The following is a 22,938-nucleotide window of genomic DNA, read 5'->3' as shown; positions in this document are numbered from 1 at the left end:
TACTGCAAATTTATACTATTAGGATTTTAATAACTGTAATGATTAAAAACATCAGTGATTTCCATGCAAAATATTTTAGTTTTAACCCTGAAATTTTACACTAAATATCGGTATGACCTTTGAAAAGCAGGATTCATCTCAGAAACCAGCATGATATTCGCTGTAATTTCCCTTGAGACTCAAACTGTCGCATGACTTATTTTCTGCAAGATGGGGCAATAGTAGCATTCATTTAATGAACAGTTGCTCTTTAAATCTAAACCTCTATGAAACATCAACTGTTTTCCTGCGAGGCTTTGACAGAAATGGACTGACCCTTGTTTAGCTGGAGCGTATTCTTCATCGTTCCTTTCCTATTTCCTCTGTTAATACGACACCCACACAGCTGTCTTTCTGCCCTGTTTGCCATTCTTTGGCACGTCTTCTTTCCTAATTGTCTTCTTTTAAATCTGAAAAGCTCATCTAAGTTTATAACTGAATGAGATCCAGACAATTTACTGGTTATAAAAATTGCCAAAATAATGTGTATACAATGTGCTCCTGGCGCTAAATTGTTCTATACTGTATTACAGATGATAAAAACAAATCTGTCTGGTACTGTACATCTCTGCCCCTAGTATAAGATGCTTGCTGGGGACTGTCTGGATTGCAAGTTACTCTTAACTTTTCTGCCATGTATGTATGCTAATTAGCATCACTGAGGGATTAGCTTATCCGTTGCTCACTGTAGACACTGTATGTATCTCAGTGTGGTTATACTGAGCACATGAGAAGACATCAGAGTCTATGGGTTGCCTCTGTTGTTTTGACCAGCGCAGCCAAAACATTTCACGGCCACATAAAGAAGTCCAAGAGCTGCCTCGAGAGCAGATAATAATACTCCATCTTGATTTATGGCTTCCCAAGATTTTACTGTGTTTATACAAGGAGGAGGCTGACATTTGTTTTTCAGGGCACACACACATTCAAATATACAGTGAAGAGCAAAGGAGTCCATCCATCCATCCATTCATCCATCCATCCACAGTTTTTCAACTGCTTATTCTGGACTCCAGTCGGGGAAGGTCCTGGAGCCTTACTCTGCTTCTCAGGCAATATAAGGCACCAAACAAGAGCCATCCTGGATGAGAATCCTAGTCCAACTGCTTCCATCAGTTACAGTATTCTTATTTGATTATGTAATGTCACCCTGGCCTACCAGGAAAACCATTTAAATTGTAAACTTGAATTGATACAGTATTAAATGGATAGACGAAGTATTCCTTCTTGGTGTAAAGTAGCATGGAGTGAGTGTACTTTAAAGGACCTCTGGTATGGCTGGCTGACACAGTACAGACACCTCCTGCTCTCTCAGTGGTGATATTGCAGAACGTTGACAGATACTTTTGTCATGGCTTGCAAAGTGCAAAATGGGCACTACGGGCCGGGCGCTGCCGCGGTCTGTCACTGACGAAAAATATGCTTCCGTCCTAATGAGCATGGAGAGGCCTTGCTGGCTCCTTCAGATGGGGTGATAGTAGCTCATAAAAGTCCTTCGCTCTCCAACCCTCCGTCTGCCTCACCTTGCCTTTACAGTAATTGCTCTGTTCTTACAAAATAAATGTCGTTGCTGCTGTCAACCCTTGGGACGCACTGTTTTCCCGGCGCCTATCCATTTCCCTCCGACTGAGGGCGGTCAGCTCGGCAGGGTGGGTGCGGGTACCGGACCACAGCCGCCGCAGGGCTGCCCAGGGCAACCTGATGCTTATTTTGTAGCCTCTCTGCTTCAGGGCTTTTCCTGCCTCGCCTCCAGTACAGAATAATCCTTCAAACCTGTGGTATCATCCTCTGAACTCGGCCCTATTGGCGCTGGGTCTTATTGCCCCCTGTCACACACATATTAACTTTAGCCTGTGGAGGAATGACCAGACACTTGAAACTGGATTTAAGTGTCATATTGGTTTTGATTGAATTGTAACATTATATGTTGTGTGTTTAGGCTGGCCCGGGTTGGTGGAAGCTGCAGAGGTGGTTGGGGGTGGGTGGGTGGTGGTGGTGGTGGGGGATGGGTGGAGGTGATTTTCTCAGCTAAAGCGTCAGATAGAGCTGTCACTTAGAAAGAAGCCATATTGTTCAATCTGGATCCAATGAAAAACAGACTCTGAGTGATTGGCAGATGGCTGAAACAAGGAATGGCTTGGGATTTTCAGGGGGAAAGTTTACAAAAGCCTCTGAAATGCCGAGTGCAGAGTCTTTCACATGATGGTTGAGGCAGGTGTAGAATGATGAGATGGCCTTCTTCTAATTAACCTTGATTGCTGACATAATGAATTTCGGGTTTACGACATACAATACAGCATTGTTTTACAGTAAATCTAGTCATGTGGTGTATTTTGTAGTAGTAGTTTGGCCTTTATTAAAAGAATAGAGAGAAAATGCAATGTGTTTATTATAGAAATTCTGCCTGACCACAAAACTCCTATCTTGTCGCTCGAAGAATCATCCAAACTGCAGCACCTGGATAAAGTAACTGGCCACTTAATTGGAACACATCACTGGTCACCAGCAAGCAGAAGGAGAAAACTGCCGCAAAGCAAGGACTTACTTAGAGATACTTAATATTACTGAAGCCCCCACTAAAGAAATGGAGATTATGGTGAGCTGTAGGTCACTAAATAGTCTCATCTGCGTGGATTAATACAGTACATAGGTCCAATCTTTTTTTTCTGCGTAATCAAATGAAAATATTGTCTTTTTTAATTGTACTAATTGCTTTCACGAATATGTTCCCACTTTCAGCTGGCCTGCCGGTGCTTTAATACAGCCATTCAGGAGATATATGTTGCTTCAGCATGTCTTGGCAGGGCACCTTCTAGGACTCGAAGCAGCAGCTTCCAGCTACATGCCTGTAGACTTAACCACCGCCCGCCTCCTTCCTTTTATAGACATGGTACCTTGACTTTTCAGCCAAAGTGACATGGATGAGTGGTACTTTGTGTTTGTTTTACTTGGGTAGCTAAACTCGCTGCACTCTTAGGCTTCCACTCTGTTCCACATGCATCACCTTTGTCCTGTTTTTAGTATTATTTTTTTGGTTAGACATCTTAAAATATGAGTTTCTCTTACTAGCTGCCGCGTTATGTTTGCAGACAGGAAGATAGTTCAAAACATTGACTGCTACCAAAGGCTTCACAAGCCCAATTAATTAAATCACACTAGTGAGAAAAATGCATAAAAAAAAAACTTGTTTTAATTATTATCACACACTCAATCTCCCTGTTATATATTCTTGTTAGCTTAGAATTCATTTGAGAAATAGTAATCTTGCAATAGTTGTATAAATGTTTTTTTTCCACAAACAAATTTGCCTATGTACACGACATGTTTATGTAGAGTAAAAGTGTGTTTACAAATCAGTCTACATATTTAAGTGTTGTCCTTTAATAAAATAAATGTTTATGCGAGTAGTTCATACGGTGGACATGGTGTATATGCAAACAGCACAATCGACAGCATGGTTTCATTAACAAAAATGGAATGACGTCAACATACATTTGCATGCCAGTAGGCAACGCTGTAGCATTGCATTAGATATCATGTGACACCACTTAATGCTTTAAAATGGGATTCTTTGCAGTCTTGTCTTCACTACATCTGAAACCATAACTGTGGCACCACTGCTCCAGTACATTTGCAGTGGGATTATTCCCGAAGCCATCAACCTGTAGTTGTGTGTAGGAGGTAGCTTAGTAGCTTACCGAACCTCAACACACGCTCTGCCTTCAGCCCCCATCATACAGTATTAACATCTCTTTCCTAAATGGGTTACTACTCCTCAGTGGGGGAGAGAGCGTTTCCTGTCATTGATTTAATTTGGAGTTTTTTAGGGGGGGTTTAAGGTCTTCATATGGGTCATCTTAATTTCCATATGTTATTGAGAATTGCATATTCCCCGCTGCAGTGAGTCCTCTTCTAGAAATAGCCTCTGTCTAATCTCAGAGTAAATAAATAGCTCTGTAGAGATTTATTGATTTCTGATAATGTTGCACAGCAAGCATTGCCTATGCAAAATAAGCATCATATTAATTTCTTTTCATTTATAATTATTTAGCATCATTTTAATCTACATAGCCACCAGACTGGGAACTTGGCTCTTTAGAGGTAAAATAAGTCTCATTTAGTCTGAATGCAGATGTCGGTCAGGGTCGTAAGAGAAAGGAAATTGGGTTCTAGTAGGTCACGCTTTTATTGTATCTGTCAGGGGTGATTGGTAGAACTCTGCAGCCCTTTCAGTGTTTTCCTCTCAGGTGACCATAGATACATAAAGTGTAATATTCTGCTTGTGACAATAATAAGATCCCTGGCATGCATTTGATTAGAGCTCTGCCGTTGTCTGAAGGGTGGTTTGACCTTGGGAATGTGGTGAGTAGGAGTGGGACATTGAAACGGATCGTCAGGGCGGGCCGGGGCTGGAACACACTGACCCTGAGCGTGATCTCCAAACACACCGCATTATACAAATGACTGGCCCTTCCTGCAGTAAGCGTTTAAAAATAATGACCTGACCATTGGAAAGCCCCAGGCCAAGGGCCAGGGATATGCAATGAGGTCAGCCGTGTGCCGCTGGAGGCTATCAGGCTGCAGCCGGGGAAGCGAATGTCTTTCTCCTTACTAAATGTCTTCAGAGTGTCTTCGAAGTTCTGCCCGCCAAAGTCAGCGTTAGCCTCTTACCATTGACCATTTCTTTTTTCATGGTTTCATTGTAAGTTTTTGCTTCATATTAGGTTACACGAGGGGTGCATAAACAGTTGCTGCAATTGAATTTCGAAACTTTATGTTGCGCCTACTGATGCACAGTTTTGAATCTGGAGTGATCCCTGGACTGTGACTCTATACCTCTGGCACACCGTTGCCTTTTCCCAGTCTCCCATTATCCTTCTGTCACAATTGGCTGTGCTCAACCACCTTACTGGCTGATAACCATGAATCAGGAATGATACACGCGCCGGTTCACTGATGGGCCAGGTGTGACTGCACTGCTATGGGGGTTGTTTGGAATGAAAATGGGGGATTTGCAGGCAGGTTTTGTTTTTTCAGCCAGCTACAACTAAATCATTTGTTTTACCGTTAATGTTTGATGGCTGACTTGCTTTTTATCTGTTTGGCAGAGAAATATAGTCAGAAAATATGCACATATATTACAAAGTATTGGCAACTACTTTGAAACAGTTGACAGTTTTGACATTGCATTTTATTGTTGCTATGGTGATGCGCTGTTTATTTGTTATTGGAATATGGACTAATAATAGACATAATTGGTGATTAGTCTGTGTTGGTGTAATCAGTCTGTGTTTGATCTGGAAAGTACAGGTGGAGAAGTAAACCATCTCTCTTATGAAAATCCCACGGTATTTTCGGGAGATTGTATCTTTCTTCCATAAATCCATCAGAATTTCCTAGACAAGTAAAAGATTTCATCTGGCAGTACAGCAAGGCACCCTTCAATAGCCGATTCTAGGGACGCGTTCTCTGCATGTGCGGCTTCTGAGAAGGGTTGCTGCCCCTGCTGATGTCAGAGCGAGGAGTTTCCCTCAGTCTTTGTATGCTCCCGCCTCGGAGGTGAAAGCCTCCACTTTACTCTAAGTCTGTTTTTCCTTAAGAGCAGATTGAGATCTTAAGGATCAAATTTATTTTCTTAACTGGTTCAAATGATCCTAAATAGATTTGAGATGAAATGTAAAGACACCCTGCCCCCAGCATAAGCGCCAGTCCTCCAAAATAAAATTGCAATGGAACAAAATTGCTAAGAAACAAAAATATCAGCATTTTCATCCAACCTAGTCATGCTTATAGAAAGATTTATATAATTTAAAATAGATTTTGCCTTGGTCAGCTGCCATTTTTTCATGGCTTATAAAAATTCTTCCTTTATAGACTTTGAAATACCCAATGGGACATTCCAGAAGAAGGCTGGGACATGTTTTATACAATGTGCACAAGCTACAGTCTGAAAATTGATATGTGGAGACAAGTGCCAAGAATAAGCCTTGAAATGCCATCAGACATCAGCCAGTGTGGTGTCTGTCGATTTTCAGAGCTGTGATGTCAACAGGAATTCACTGTCATCCCAACATTGTCAGAGAAACAAATATTCATAAATTTCACTGGAATCTGAGGCATGGCCCATCCACAGCACTGGAAGTGTGTTCCAAAGTGTGCACCAAATTTCAATATGTTTAATGTAGGGTGTGGCCCTGTTGACAATCACAACCTCTTATCATTTGGTGCCTTAGGAACACACTTCCAGTGCTGTGCATGGACCACACCCTACATTAAACCTACTGTGATTTGGTGCCTTTGGAACACACTTCCAGTGCTGTGCATGGACCACACCCTACATTAAACGTACTGTGATTTGGTGCTAATGGAACACACTTCCAGTGCTGTGCATGGACCACACCCTACATTAAACGTACTGTGATTTGGTGCTAATGGAACACACTTCCAGTGCTGTGCATGGACCACACCCTACATTAAACCTACTGTGATTTGGTGCTAATGGACCAAAGGTGTGTTTTTGCTGAAACACAGACAAAGCATACAGTGATGGCTAAAGCCCTTTAATGTGCAGATTTTTTTTTTTTGTATAAATTGCTTCTGTAAATATCCAGCTATAAAACTTTGATAATAGAAACTGCATAGATAATTAATCAAAACACTGTACTTGTATCGGAATTTCATATTATCCCGATAGTAAAAATGTGTTATAATACCTTCAGCATAACATATTACAATATATTACATTAACAAATAATGATACTACGCTTTATACTAGCACTGTATGCTGCTGTTTATTACAAACAGCAAAATTCAATTTCTGTACTTGCAGCAGACACAAGCAATCAGTTTTGTGCTGTACGGTGACTCTAGGCTTGCCTTTCATGGTTTTGGTCCGACGCAAAGTTGTCAAGTGTAAGTTGATTTGTGGGGACTTCTGAGGAGCCAGCTGTAAAAAAAATGTGATGAGGATAAAATCGTCAAAGCGTCATGCACCCACACCTCAGTTCCTTATCAATCCCCCGTCAGAAGCATGTCAGACTGGTGCGTCTTTTGCCAGGGGCAGAGGCATGAGGGCTTACTTTCCGAGCAATTTTCCATCCACTTGACTTATCAGGGTATCAGAGTTTTTTTGAGTTTTCCCTTTACACACGGGCCTGATTTCGTAGGACCATTCTGAAGGCCTAGGTTGCCCCGCATCAGTAGTTAGTACCTCCCTCCAAAGATGCTGCCAATGACCTGCACACCACCGCCATCTCTCCCCCACCCCACCCCCCAATCTTTGATCCCTTTGGAACGTTCAAAAACTCAGTCTCTTTTTGATAACTTTAGCAAGATTGACTGCGATTGCAGATTGGCTTGTTCAAGGGGAGACCATGTCTGGTTCTGCTGAGATATATGAGAAGGTCAGGACCTCGAGAAAATGCATAGCTTTACTTGTGAATGCTCGGTGCTGGAAAAGGGGTTTTAGGAATATTGGGTGTGACTTTTGGTACAATTTTCTACTGTTGGTTTTGTTGTGCATCCTGTGCATGGGAAACAATTTGGAATATATACAGGCACGGAGAAATTTATTGGTATCCTTACAGCTCATTGGAACAATGCCTCCTGTAAAGTGATTCAATTAAAAGCAATTTTCTCATGTATACCTACATGCCTTTAGTACGTGATAGAGTAAACCAATAAAATTATTTGTTGTTTATTTTACAAAGATATACTAGATATATACTATATATTACAAAGATATACAAATTGAGTGTTTAATCTTAATTAGTATCACAGATGCCTTCAAACCTTTCATCAGCCCTTCAGCCTATCTAAAGGGAAAGAACATGTTACTGTGCTGTTTGGTATCATTGTGTGCATCACACTGATCATGGACCAGAGAAAGCAAAGCGGAGAGCTGTCTGAGGAGTTATATAGTTATAGATGACCGTGTTAAAGGTAAAGACTATAAGACCATCTTCAAGCAGCTTCATTATTTTATTAAAAAGTATAAGATTCCTGGAACTGTAGCCAACCTCCCAGGACGTGGATGCAAGAGGAAATGCAACCCCAGGTTGGTCAGAAGGACAGTGTGGATGGTAGGAAAAGTGCCAAGGAAACCATCCAAAACCAAGGTCAAGGTACGTCACACCATCCATCGCATTCTGAACAATAATGGGCTCCATGGGAGAAGATCCAGGAAGGCTCCACTACTGACAGAAAAACAAAAAAGCCAGAATGGAATTTGCCAAAATGCGAACAATTGTTGACGAGCCCCAAAGTTTCTGGGAGAATGTCCTTTGGACTGATGAGACAAAACTGGAGCTTGTTGGCCAGACACATCAGCTCTATGTTTAGAGAAGGAAAACTGAAGCTTTAAAAGAAAAGATTCTACCTACTGTGAAACTTGTAGGGTTAGGGTTTGTTTTGGGGCTGCTTTGCGGCATCTGGCACTGGGAACCTTGAATCCGTGCAGGACACAATGAGGTCTCAAGACTACCAAGACATCCTGGAGCGAAACATACTGTCCAGTGTCAGAAAGCTCTTCCTTCATGAGTCCTTCAACAGGATAATGACCTAAAACATACAGATAAGGGAAGCACTCAAGAATGGCTGAGAAAAAAAAAACATTGGACTATTCTTAAACGGCCCTCCAAGAGCATGAGCCCGGATCTTAATCCTATTGAAAATCTGTGGAAAGATCTGAAAGTTGCAGTGGGGAAACACCACCCTTCCAACCTGACACGGCTTGAGCAGTTTTCTCAGGAAGAGTGGGCCAGACTACCTGTTGGCAAATGCAGACGTCTCATTGTGAAGATTATAGTACAAATTTGTCCACGTCTGTATTTCTATGATTATCATCAACATTAAAACTTATTTATTACGGATTTTATCCACGGGTTCGCTGTGAAAGTGAATATTGTTGCTTTGTCTTATACCAAACTATTGTGGGCATGGACATAATGTGAATAGAGGAACAATTGGATTAACTTATCTGCAAAAAGCATGACGTCCTTAGGCATGAATACAAAGCTCGGTGCCATAACCTGCCTGACCAAAGTACACCAGCAGTTATAACCTTGTGATATAATTTGCTCATCCCCTCATACCAGCTCACAGTAGGTTACTCAGCCTGGAGCTGTGAGTGCTTCTGCTCCTAGAGGTAGGACCAGCAAGAGTGTGGTTTTCTTTGTTGACATTAATTCTAGTTCCTTTCATGGACACAGCTGCTTTCTACTCTCCTTTGCATCTCCTTCCCAATGACAGGGCAGCACAGTATCCAGTGCCCCTACCCAGTATCTAGTGCCCCTACCTAGTATCCAGTGCCCCTACCTAGTATCCAGTGCCCCTACCCAGTATCCAGTGCCCCTACCTAGTATCCAGTGCCCCTACCCAGTATCCAGTGCCCCTACCTAGTATCCAGTGCCCCTACCCAGTATCCAGTGCCCCTAGTGCCATCCTCTCCATTACCTTCAGAATCACAAACTGCACAAAAAGAAACTTTTACATTTAGTCTCCATCAGGCTATTATTATTCTCCAGTCATAAAGGTCTGAACCTGCGTTTCTAGTGATAAGCTATTATTTTTAATTTCCAACCTTGCTAGGAAAATGTTTTACATGTGCTTGGAAATATCAAAATAATTAGTTTTGCACAGAAGAGTGTAACGCTTCAAATTCCACCTGTATCACTTCTTTACTGGCTGTCTATTAAGCAGCGCCTGCATTCCGCGTTCAGATAGAAAAGCAGCACTGAATTACATAATATGTGCTGAAGTTGCAACTGAAAAGATGACTTATTTAAGATAAAGAAATTCTCCTTCTATGATGGCTAAAGAATGTTTTTATGATGAGGGATAAAGAAGCCTTTATTTATTTGGTTTTTCTCTCAGAGAGAGAATAGCACAGAATGCTACACGGGGAGCACTTGTCTCAACAGGAAGACTGGCTAACCCCGATAGCATTTTAATTAACCGTAACTCATTGATTTATGTATGTTCTTTGAATCGATAATTAACTCCCCCTAGTGGTGTCTAAATATATTTTTATGATCTTGTTGACGGATGGCTCCCCTGCTTTATGAAAGGTAAAATAATACTGCAATTTGACTTGGTCATTTATTTATTTATTGATTTACTATGCTTTTTTATGTATATGGTTAAATGTATTTTAATTGAGCCTCATAGTTACATTGTGCTGTTCATATTTATTCTATGTTACTATTTCTTAATTTTCTCAGGTCTGCAAAAGGAAAAAAAAAAAACAAAATGAAGTGAAGGTTGCTCACCCAGGCCGGGAATGGCTAAATTCCTAAAACTTAACTTTTTCAGATTTGTTTAATAGTCAAATGGCAGCTTAGGCTAACATAAAAGGCTTCAAAGGGGGCAGGATTCAGCAGAACCATAATATTAATAGGCACTGCAAGGAAAAACAGCCATTTTCCTCTCTAATTCAAGAAGGCCTTGAGGCCTAGAGGAATAGAAGCCTTTTACTGTTACTCTCAGGATTAGGCAGGTATTGCTTACATAAAAAGAACTGAAAGCAGCTGGAGGGATAATTACCTTGATTCTCAATTACATGCCATGAGGGCCAATAACAAAAATGGAGTTTTGTTTGGGTTAGAACTTCAGCTCCGACCAGGAGGAAGTTGTAAAAGTCAGACGAAAGAGCTCTTGAAGCAATTGTTCCAGAGGAGATATTCTCCTTTCATGAAGTGCCTGATGTGGACCATATTTTAGTCACCCTTTAAATCGCCAACATTCCGGCATGAGTGTGTGTTTTATTGTAACACACCAAACCTGTACAAGTAATCAGAATCTTTCAAATTAAAGATGGACCAGGCAGCCTCAAAAGTCTTTAATATTCATTCTTTGCTAGCTACTAAAATAGCGTACCTTCTCTGCAACAACAAAAGTAACAGAACCCTACTCAACATACGTCAAAGGCTACTAAGGGCAGCAGTAACAGAGCCCTACTCAACATACGTCAAAGGCTACTAAGGGCAGCAGTAACAGAGCCCTACTCAACATACGTCAAAGGCTACTAAGGGCAGCAGTAACAGAGCCCTACTCAACATACGTCAAAGGCTACTAAGGGCAGCAGTAACAGAGCCCTACTCAACATACCTTAAAGGCTACTAACAGCAGCATTTGATTTGTAATTCAAATAAAAGGAGACGTATTACCTTTGTCGTACCTTACCTAGTTAGTTTTGCAATTTTATTTAAATGATTTATTAGCCACATGAAGGCAGCAACGTTTTTCCCCCAACAAATACCATGTATTGAAAGTGATTTATAGATATTAAATGTTAGCCCAGCTTTGGTATATCCTTAAGCATATGCGGTTTGTCTTTGGGGATGGTTCTCTGTGCTGGCTCTCATCCATAAAATGCTTTTAGGACATTTACAAACTCACAAAAACGTTCCACTGTCAAATTCAATCACCCACTACTTTTAGCATCCTGACAATGAAATTTGTCTTTTTTTTAGTTTTGTTTGTACTTTTGGAAACTATGGCAGACAAATAAAATGGCTTTCTGAGGGCATTGTAGGGCTGGCTCAGTGTGTCAGCCTGAGCCTTTCTGCCTTGGCTGAGAATGACTATGTTTTTTTTTAATAATAGGACATGAATATGCAATAGTTACAATGAGTGACTATTCAGATAATCAAATCCCCTCTTCCCCCCCTTGATTAAATTCCAGTTTTCTTAGTGTAATTAATGGCTCCCTGTAGAGGAATCTGCAATGTCTTGTACTTCGGAGGAGGGCAGGGGGTGTATAAATTATACACCAGGTTCATTGCGATTGCTTTTTCATTGGGATTCGTGTGGCTGAATATTGTAATAATCAACTGGCTCTCTTGCAGTTCAGTACCCTAACACGCAAGCTTTCTTCCAGTTAGAAACACGTTACCAGTTGATGACTGTAGCCTGATGTGAGCAACAGCACACGCTTTGAGATTTTGTATGACGGACTTCAGGTGGATTAGCAGAGAAACAGAAAAAGGTGCCTGACTTGTAGTCAAGAATCATTTCTCATCGTTTTTAATCACGTATCACAGGTAAAATCTTGCTTATTCCCTTCAGAGCCTGTCGTTTGTTAGTCTTTGTACTAACTCATTAAAATCCCACCCCCCACAAGTCGCAAACATAGCAGATTATAAGAAATTGATGGCAGTTGTGTTTTGTGCCTGACCTTGTCCAGCTGGGGTCCACTAGTCCTGCAGCGGTCAGTGGGGTCAGTCCCGCTGGCCTTACCCCTGGTAATGAGGCTGCAAATCTACAGCTGGTCAACCCACCATGACCAAGGGGGCGGAAGTGTGGCAGCTTCAGGGAACTTTCTGGAGCACGCTGCTGAAAAGGGTAAATACGCTAATTAGCAGGAATGCGAGGCGGCAACCCCGACATGCTGCAAATACTCCAGGGGTGGAGTCGTGGGGGAGAGGTTGGGTTTGGGGGATACGCTGCAACTTCCAGAACAGTCAAAGCATGGTGATTAATGTAATAAGCAACGTTTGGCAAAAAATACATGGCTTTGCATTGACTGTAGCATGACATTGTGTGTTTGTGTTTGTGCAAGTTTGTGTTTATCTTGCAATAAGGGAAATTACATTTTGTCAGGTACAGGGAGAATGTCTATGATTAGTGGGAAAAAATAATGGTCTTTTAAGAATAGCAGTGTGGCACTACTTTGGTCACATGTTAAATCAGAACAGTGTGTTCAATTAATATTTTGGTTATCTATACTTATCATACCCTGAAATATGTCCAATAATGTATCAGTCATTAGTTCTAGAATGACTATGTTCTAGGGAGAAAAATGTTTCTTTTAATCAGCGTCTGATTATATTCTGAGATCTTAGACTTTTTTTTCTGTGTAACTGGAATCATCTGTTGCCTCTTTCCTCATTCCCTGAGCATTTTGTAGTCTATGCTCCATCCAGTGAAACAGCTTTTGTTTTTCCTACTAAGTAGAATAGAGGAAACTTTGTGCTGGCATCAGAATTGACTTATTTTTAAAAAGGGGGAATGACAACAGTTACATTATAATTGGTAGTGAAAGAGCTTAGATCAACAGAAAACACATTGGTGGTCCCAAATGTCTGCAAGGATTCTATTTACAAGCAGTTTACATTAGAACCACTTAAATGTAAAGAAGAAAAAAAAATGAACATGCTGCTTTACTTAAGCGCAGTGCACATTTCGTAGTTATTCAATACCCGACATCCAAGCACAGGATTTCATATGCAGAGGATCCACGCTGGTGTTCCCGAAGTGCGTTTACGTTTGTGTCAGGAGGCAGCCTCCCTGCAGCTCCCCCAGCACAGCAAGCCCGCCGGGGTCTCGGTGCTTTGCATTGTCACGGTGCCCAAGTATTACTTTAACTTGGTCAGGTGACTGGGAGGCATCAGGCAGAGCCTGGGGCAGCCCGATGGGTCCTTTGCTTGAGAACTCACTAGGTCTGCTACCCACTCTGATCCAGTTGCTCCCGGCCTCGTATATGGCCACTAGCTCCAGCAGCAGGGGTCTTTTGAATGCCTCAAACTGCCCACCCAGACCAAGCAAACAGAGCATAACCACTTCCTAATAAGACTCTTAGCATTTGATTGCAGACGTAACACGGACAATGTGCAGATGTTTGAGCTCTTTGTCACCGAATCGTCGCCGTGAAGGGATCTGCCATTGTCTTCCTGTTTACACCGTCATTTATGTTGCCTCATAAACTAGGTCAGTTTATTTTCCAGTCTTCTTCTCTCTTTTCTTTGTTTCCGGATCAGTTTGCATTTTGGGAACCGTACTGGCATCTTCTGATTGCTTCGTTGGACTGAATGTAGCTCAGACATCCCAAACAACAAAAGCCGATGTAAAATATTCCGACTTGAAGCATTAGTTATATGTATATGGATGGTTGCTGTTGTTACAAACCCCAGTGCTATTTTCCTCACCAATACAAGCGCAGTGACACCAAAGGACCGATACCTGCAGTACTTGATAAAATTTATTAAGAGATGTCCATAGTGGACGCTAGCGGACAATTTTACCGTGTGAGCGGCATAAGACAAGGGCCAAAACAAAGGGACTGCGCTGCCACTATAGAGGTTTGGTTAAATGTGTGTCATATTGTTATACAGTATTTTTGACCTCTCCCATATAATAAGCAAGATACGTCCACTGTGACTTATGTCCTTACTTCCATAGCGAAACCTGGACATAAGTTGATGGACAGCTGTGCTCTGCTTTAAAAGGAATCACTGTTATCCTGTTACAATGCAGTAGAGGCATAACTGAAATGGGCGAAGGTTACACACCAGATGTAAATATGAAAAACAGAATAAGAATGTATCCCTCCACACGCAACAGTGAGAATAGGTTACTCTAGGTGTCACAGTGCCTGTTGGCTGGCAGATGCACTCAGAGTATTATTTAAAATACAGAGATCTCTCACCCTTGATCCTCTATCAAAATCTGCAATTTAAATCCTATTGTAAAATAAACAGATTTCCATGTCTGCTCATCAAAAAAGTATTTAATCTCTTTCCTGCTTTTGAAACAATGTTCTAGAAATATTAGCTTCGGTAGAGCTGAATTTTATCCCTTTATTCCTGAAACACTGTCAAAAGCTGTCAACAATAAGCAATACCGACTTTCTGTGGCTCAATCACGTATAAACTTTGGGTCTATGGTAGTTAGCACGATATGGCCCTGGTCAACTCATATTGTATTTTATAATAAGAAACTGAGAGCAGCTTTTAATTCTTGCTTTATTCTGGAGTTTTTTTGGAGTACTCTGGAGTATTCTGGAGTACTCTGGAGTATTCTGGGTTTGTTCTTCATGGTTTTGACAGTTCATTGCAAATTCATGTATTAGAGCTCAGACAGTAGATATTCAGTAGAAATCCAACCACAATGTCTTGTTTTGTAAAGAAAAGACACTTGCTTTAGTTTTTTGTGTGTTTATTATTTTCACTGATAACTGATTGCCACTATTACAGATCTTAAAAGGCATATGGATGTGGAAACATCCCCATTGAATTGTGAATGACCTCCAGGCAAAACATAAGAAATGTATTTTTCTTCCCTTCTGTGATTTTGGAGTTACTATGACTTGAAACTATGAACAAGCTGTTGTTGTGAAATCTATGACCAAGGCGTGTAGTGTGAGATTTGTGCCAAACTTAACTGCTAAAAAATTTCTATTTGTAAATGATGAGCTAGTATTGAAAGACTACATATTCAATTTCAAAACTGAATTTGGCTCAAATGCAAATGTTCAAGTGTCAAATGCATTCAGCTCTTTGAATGCATGTAAATTTTTTTCAGAATGTACACAATGACATTCACTTTGTTCCGCTAAGAATGTGAAGGGACAGGAAAAGCACCAAGCTCTTTCCCAGGCTGTTGATGCGCTAAATGCCAGATTTCACCATGCATTCATTTCAGTTATAAACTTTAACCTCACTGAAGTGAACAACATCTATCTTATTAAAGTACTGGGAGCGCATAATTTAACCAATGAACCAACTCATGACCTATCATGTCTTGCAGTTTTTTCTGTGAAGTGACATGGCCTGGACACTTTTGTAAAAAAACAAAAAAGGTTTATTAGAAGCTTATAAAGTTGCTCTAACAGTATGGTGTTGAAAGGTTTCATTTAATCAGTTTCATAATTTTGTCTTGTGTTTTTCCTCAGAAATTACCCATGCTGGTGTGTCATGTCTGTATTCCAGAGTTGTTTTTCTCCAGAGTTAGCAAATACAGATGAATTTTAATGTTGGTCATAACCTCAGTCCATAAATGAGCTTCCCCAGGGTAGAATATCTTGTACCCTACAGCTGTGGCTACCCTATTTTAAACAAACACGTCCGACAGAGTTCAGTACAAATGAGCATTGCATTTTTGCATTAATGTGATATACATGTATATTATTATCAGTGTCCACTGGTTTTGGCCTGCTATAGGTGTATATATGTTTTTTAGTCAATGAAAGTCTATTTTGGGTATATACCAGTGCTTTCTATTTGATAGGGAAAATCTATGCATTATAATCATTAAAAATCCTGTTGTCTTGTTAAAGTTTTGAATGCAGTTAAGAGATTTGGAAGTGTGATGGTAGAGCCAATATACAGCAGTTGCCTTTTGGAACGGTTCTTTGTTTTGGTTTTTGCTGAAGTTTATACAATAAATAAATGTGACTCAAAGACATTTTTTCTGGAAGCAGCGCACCTTTGCAGCCCTGGTGTTGCTTTTCACTTTCTAAGTGTCCATTAAAACTGAGCACCATGGGAGCATCTGAAGGCAGCTGACTAGCGTGTCTCAAGTGATATTATTACCCAGTCCTGTAATTTTATCGCATCGGCAAAATGAAATAATTAAGCACGTCAGGGTCCGACTTTGATGTCAGTGGCAATAGCCTAAACCTCCGGGGAAAACGCATTGGAGAATTAGGTAGGTTTTTTAGCAGATGACAAGTTTGCAATTTGAACACATTGTTATGGAAGGTAAGGAGAAGGTCTGAGGCCTGCTGAGATTTTCAAACTCAATACTGAAACCTAGCTGGAAACCCATTTCCTAGTGATAAAAAGTCTGTTTTGTCTGTCTTTTCTCCACTGATTTGGCTAATTAGCCCATGTGAAATGCAGGTGCCATGTGTGACAGGTTAGCAAAGGGCATTTCTGGTCCCTTTCTTAACTGGGCATCTGTTTTGGGTACCTCTGGCTCAGGCTTTGAACATTTGCCGAGCACATGGACCATAATCCACTCTAACCCAGATGTCAAGAGCAGCATAAATTTTTACTGCTGTTACTAACCAGGGATGGAGTTACCCTCATCTGCTGGCTGTGGCAGCAGTTTCCGTAGTCTGCTGTCTAATGAATGAGCCTTTGGCACGTGGCTTTGCCATGCAGAAGGTAGCTTTGGTGGGTTCAGTGATAGAGAGATGGCATTAGCACTGCTTAGCACTGCCGCTAATCGCTAAGTGCTTCTGTTATTCTGTTAACTCCAGAAGGGAATTGTCACTGTTATGTCAATATTGAATCTTTATATATATTATATAAAGTTAATGCTGTTGCAAGCATGTGTCTGAATCTGACCTGATTGGCTTTATCAAAATAGCTTAGTTTTGAAATAATCCCATGAGAAGCTTTCCTCATGAATATCTGGGGCCTGGTACTAGGGATGCATAAGGATGTTTACTGTGGTATTAAGACACATTATGCTTTCCAGTATTAACCTGTTTTTGTGTGTCTTTCCACAGCCAGGAGAGGAGGAGGAAGAGGAGGAGTGCAGGAGGGTCATGCCTCTCCGTGAAGACGTCCTCTGGCAGATCATCTGACAGCCGCCTTGTAGGTCCGGTATCAGGTCATCCGGGGCCTGGAGGGAGATTGCTGACAGCCCTGTACTTGGACCAGAACATCAAAACACCCACATTCTCGCTCTTCTGGTAACACCAGAGGAGGCACTGCCCCCCCCCCCTCTGCCCCCACACCCTCTATTCACACTTGAACACTTACATTCACCTCCCACAGAAAGTGCCATACACTCTGTTTTGGATTGGTTTGTGTTCGCATTTGGCTTTACTACCTGTAATCAGCTTACCTCAGGAGGGGTATAGCTCCCTCAGCTTCTGTTAGTAAACCTTCAGCAATATCCTGCGGTGAGGAAAACACACATGAGGCTAATGGAAGGCCATGGTTTTCACCAAACAGGGGACCTCCACAATTCCAGCTCCAGTCCCTGTAGCGTGTGTAATGCCTTAATGGGAATCGCCCCTCGTGGTACCTCACCCACGTCCAGAGTATGAAGTGGTTTCCGATCCAGTCTATGCAGACTTTGAGGTTAATGCCATTTAACCTTTAGTTTTTATATACATCGCTTTTCAGATGTTTTTTTCCCCCAAACCAAGCCACTATGATGCTGTAGCCACAATATATTTCTGCATAAATGACAATCAGAACGTTGTCTCCTGAGCTGCTAAGACACTTCATGGTTCCTTAGGTCATTTCATTGTTCCTCTGTGATGGTGCTGATGCCACTTGGTTCGATGAAGTGTCTGGGAAAAAAAAGGATAATTTATAAGCCATCACACGCAGGACTTGTGACAAATACAGTAATCGCCCCTCAGTCTGACATGAAACACAAATGACGATTTGCTGCAGCACACATGGCCCAAGAGAAAATACTGTCCATGTTGTTCTGGGTTCAGATGCCAGTGTCAGTAAAGTGCTACAGATCGAGCAAAATGCATAAAGGGGACTGTTTAGTCTATGTGATGCCTCCTTTAATATTTTCATTTGGGCTTCACACTCGGATAGACTCTGGTCAGGATAGGACAAATGTCTGCTAGTTTCAGAATGCCAAGCCAATCCAAACTGAGCAGATCTGTTTTAGTGACTCCAATTGTCCCTCTGAACAAGATGGCAGGTGCCTATTAAGTATATCTGCGTGTCTGTATTTTGTCTGATATATATATATAAATATATATATATATGATGTATATGTACAAAAAAAGAATTTCGTTTCTATTTTGTTTTTCAAACTTCCTCAAGAGACAAAGTAAATAAATTATAAAAGAAAGTGCTGTTTTATTGCATCCACTGGAGAACAGAGAATGTGTAAACTGTTCGGTAAAAGCATGAATGAATGGATGAGTGCAATGACATTGTGAGGCAAAACTGGAGCACTTTGTACTTCCCCAGTGCAAAGGACAGACAAGAAAGGTTAGGGCTGAAAAAGTATCGCTGGAATCCTTTACAAAATCTTGTATAAGTATTTTGCATCTAGTGATCTGAAATGTCTGTTGGATTGGTGATGTTTTAGGTTTTATTTCCAGAAACTAGCTGTGTCTTAGAATCTTTCTGATTTGAGCATCCAGGGTATGTAAGTGAAGTCGTTGTGTTTACACGGCCGGTGTAGAGTGGTCACACTCAGCCATAACACCATGAAGACTGCCACCTGTCATTATCGAAGACTGACAAAGACCACTCGGCCGTCTGAGGTTAGTTTATTTTTGTTTTTAACAGTAAATCTCAGTTAGACTTTTGAATAACTGGGGAGGAAAAGGTTTCTTCACCACGGCGGACAGCAGTTGCACTTGTGAGTGACGTCAGCATTTTTGGGTGGATGTTCAGAGCTCCATAGTCAATGCATTGTCTGCTTTTGGACATTTTTGTCTGGACATTTTTCAAAATCTATGCAGTAATGGCGGTAAATCCAATGTATAATTGAATGTATAATATTGGAAATTATACCATACAAGGCCAAAATGGCTATTACCTGCGGATGTGGCAGTGATAACCACTTCATTTAATATGAAGTTCTTGTTGGATCTATCAAAAGTGTGCAGTGTACAGGACAGAGACAGTGGGGAAATACCCTGAATTGTTCTACTTTAGTTTTGTCAAGTATCCACAATTGTAACTTGAAATGGATTCACAGGCAGGATATAAAAGGTTCTAAATTAAAAAGTAGACAATTTTGGCTAAGGAGCTTAAGTTCATACTCTTTAATTTTGTTTTAGGAGGTGGGCTTTTGAGTCCTATGTTAATAGTTTCTTCTTAAACATTATTTCTGAATACTTGAAGTAGGGTCTGCCTACCACAAAAACTATATATATATATATATATATATATATATATATATATATATATATATATATATATATATATATATATATATAAAAATACAAAGCAATGTGCAGATGGAAATGACTATTTATGTGAAGTGCCAATTTTATGCATTGTTATGGGGCAGAAACGCTTTCATGTTGAATGACCAACAAGTTGGTGGGTTTGAATTGTTACTATGACTTATGAATTATCTATTTTGCTTAGGTTATGTCTGCATTTTGTCTTTTCATGTGTGAGGTTCAGAATTGTTTTCTTTGTTAACTCAGATTGCATATCTGTGGATTATATTAACACTGTGACAAATGGAAAATTTCTCTTTTTTTTATAATTCTGACTTGATTTCTTAAGTTGTGAATTCTGTGCCTGTTATTTTCAATATTTATTATCATTTAATGTTTTATGATTGATATTTTTTGGGAAATGTGTGAGTTTTGCTGTAAAATAATGGTTTTGTTTTTTGATTGCTGACGGTAATGTATATATTCAGTTGGCACGTTACTGCTAATTTCCATAATGAAACTAGGCTTATGTTTGCATCCTGTTTACTGGTATCAGCCTTGGTCATGCTGATATGAAGTACAGTACCAATGTCATATCTTAGAGTGGTCTTTGGGTGTATCGTGCTGCGACGATGATGAAGTCCTTCTCCCCTTCGTCTTTTTAGATTCTTGGTTGTGCTTCTTGTACTGTACACTTTTCATAAACGTGTGTGGCATGTTTTGGGTTGTACTATTAAAACAGTTTTAAAATGAAATCTAACATGGCATGTAATATACTGTTGCCGTTAACCAGTGTCTTGTTGGTTGTGTAGAATGAAAGGTAAGTAAAATTTCAGGCTATGTGGTTTTGTGTGTCAGAATAGTTAGTGCTGACCAGCTTGTTTACATCCATTCAATAAAAGTGATTTTTTCATTCTGACTTGTGTGGTGCATGATTCTGCTGGACTGTGTGCAGACACAGATTGTACGAATTTTATTGTAAAGGGCAGAAGATAATTAAAAATGACTCCCTCACCCCTTGTAAAAAATTATGAATATTGTAATTATGAGTAATGTAACTACATGTAGGCTGACTTTTAACTATCAACTATGAGATATTACTATTAATGACAGCAGTAACCATAGTAACAGATAAAGATAACGCTTTCCTTGGGGGGGCAAAAATAACTTAGTAACTCAGTTACTACTTAAGAACGAATCATGAACATAGTTACTGCATGGAATACATGAACCATTATGACTGATTAATGGTGAATGAATTGGCATCAGTACATTAGTAACACTTAATTTCCAGTTAATTAATACACTAAGTGAGAGTGTAATACTACATTATATGTGTCCCCTCCAATAAAGTCTTACCTTCATAAAAAAATATATACAAAGGTTTCTCTGATGAAATCAAATCAAATTTTTTGCTGTCCTGGATCTAAAATAATGAACTGTTTATTTTTTCCATAAGTTCTGTGGCCAGAGTTACAGCTTTTTTGCCTAATAAACTTAAACAGATGTTGCCAAACTTTAAAACCCAGGGGAGCAGAGCTCAGCACTGCAGCAGAACTTGTTTCACTGGCCCGAGACGGCAATAGAAGTGGCATTTAAAACTGTCTCCCAATGAGTGTGGTTAGATTTTTTTAAGTACTTCTTGCAATATGCATTCGTTCTGACGGTAACTTCCAGGAGCTTCTAGCGTTTGCTGCATGCAGCCAGACGAGCAGCGGTAACCTCATCAGGGGTAGATAGGGAGGTGCACGCAGCTTCTCAGAGGTTATCGGACAATCTTCCTTTGCACTCTGCTAAAGTGGAGCGTTTATGTCCTTTCAAAGGAGCAAACTCAGAGGAAGGGCCAAGTGTCGGATCTGTTGATGTTAGGCTGACGAGATGAAGATTGTGATGTCTCTCTCTCTCCTTCTCTCTCCAAGATGGAAGATAGCATTACCACTAGAACCTCTTTCCTCTTGCCTTAAGACAACACTGCTTCTCTTATTCTTGTAAAGGCATCTCCGTAATCTGAATGAATTGCTATCTCTGAGCACACAAAGACTTGAATTCACAAAGCTATCAAATGATCACTCATCATAAATTACAGAATGGAGGAGTCAAAGGAATCTCCCCCACTTCTGTTAGGAATTTAAATGCACTAATATTAATCGGAGGATCTTTTGTGAAAAGCTAAATGCATATATAAACTGCGTGGTAAAAGAGGTTATAAACCGTTAAGCAATTTAACTTTTTATGAATTACTTTTTACAGAACAACGCTATGTGTCTGAGGAGCAATGCACCTTCTTTTGTAATGCACACACAAATATTTCACTTTTTCACCCAAAAGACAAGGGATTAAGGAAAGTTGCTGTATACAGACTGCGTTTCTCCAAGTATAGTATAACATAGCTATAAGGTGGACTGGGAAACTCTTTTGACATAGAACACACAACCCTTTACTTTCCACTTTTTTATTATTTAGAGGATCTAGTTTCGGAGTCTGTGGATAATTTACTATTGTTTACACCTGAAGTACTTAACTTTCATTAAACTGTGGTATTGGATACTGAACATATTTTGTGACTGATGCATTCCTTTAGAATTTCATGAGCATCACTATTATTTAAAGATGTTGGCTTAAATTTGTTTACTTAATTATCTTTAAGATGTTTATATAAATTGTCAGTAGGTATTCTGGACGGTCCCAAGAACGGAGTAGAAATGCCAATCTAATTTTACCTTTCTATATAGTTTCTACATTGTGACCAATCGTTAAACTCCAATCATTTGTATAATACAAAGGTATACAAAAAAAATTATAATTCCATTTCTTTATATGGCTCGCTGGTGAAAAAATTATAATTTTAATGAACAAAAATTTCCAAGACCCAAACTTAGTTAAAGAAGTGTAGCTAAAAATCTGCTGTCTTAACGGAGTACTATTCCGGAGTTTTTGATGAGTTTATTCTTGGTAAAAATTACTTTTATAGGGCATTGCATCCATGTTTTACAATTTCACCTAGTTCTCAAACCCGATGTTCTCACGAGCACCTTGGAGGGAAAAAACGCGCCAAACTATCTAAACGGCTACGCATGTAACTCATACACAGCAAAGCACGTTATTACTATGCAAGTTATGTGTGTGATTTTAATTGCGCGGTGATTAAATGCATATAACGCTGACATTTTTAAAGCTGTATTCCCAGACATATTAGGCCTAATTAGAGAAAATACCTCCTTATACTTTTCCTCCCGTAAGGAAATTTTAGTTTGCGTAATTATATATTAATCTCATGCATCCCGCCTACATTGAAA

At 40.1% G+C, this 22,938-nt stretch overlaps 1 protein-coding gene across 6 annotated transcripts in view; it reads left to right on the top strand.

The window, feature by feature from the left end:
* Nucleotides 1-19,609, top strand: part of LOC125745205 (ERC protein 2) — a 214,384-nt gene extending 194,775 nt beyond the window's left edge. For all 6 annotated transcript variants that reach the window (XM_049017803.1, XM_049017802.1, XM_049017801.1 and 3 more), the window contains one exon: nt 17,273-19,609. The gene's annotated coding sequence lies outside the window, so the exon portion shown is untranslated. The remainder of the gene's footprint in view (nt 1-17,272) is intronic.
* Nucleotides 19,610-22,938: the final 3,329 nt, after the last annotated feature.

The sequence above is a fragment of the Brienomyrus brachyistius genome, chromosome 6, assembly GCF_023856365.1.
Source record: "Brienomyrus brachyistius isolate T26 chromosome 6, BBRACH_0.4, whole genome shotgun sequence".
NCBI classification, from domain to species: Eukaryota; Metazoa; Chordata; class Actinopteri; order Osteoglossiformes; family Mormyridae; genus Brienomyrus; species Brienomyrus brachyistius.
The sequence above is the reverse complement of the archived record's forward strand: the minus strand, read 5'-3'. Positions and strand labels throughout refer to the sequence as shown.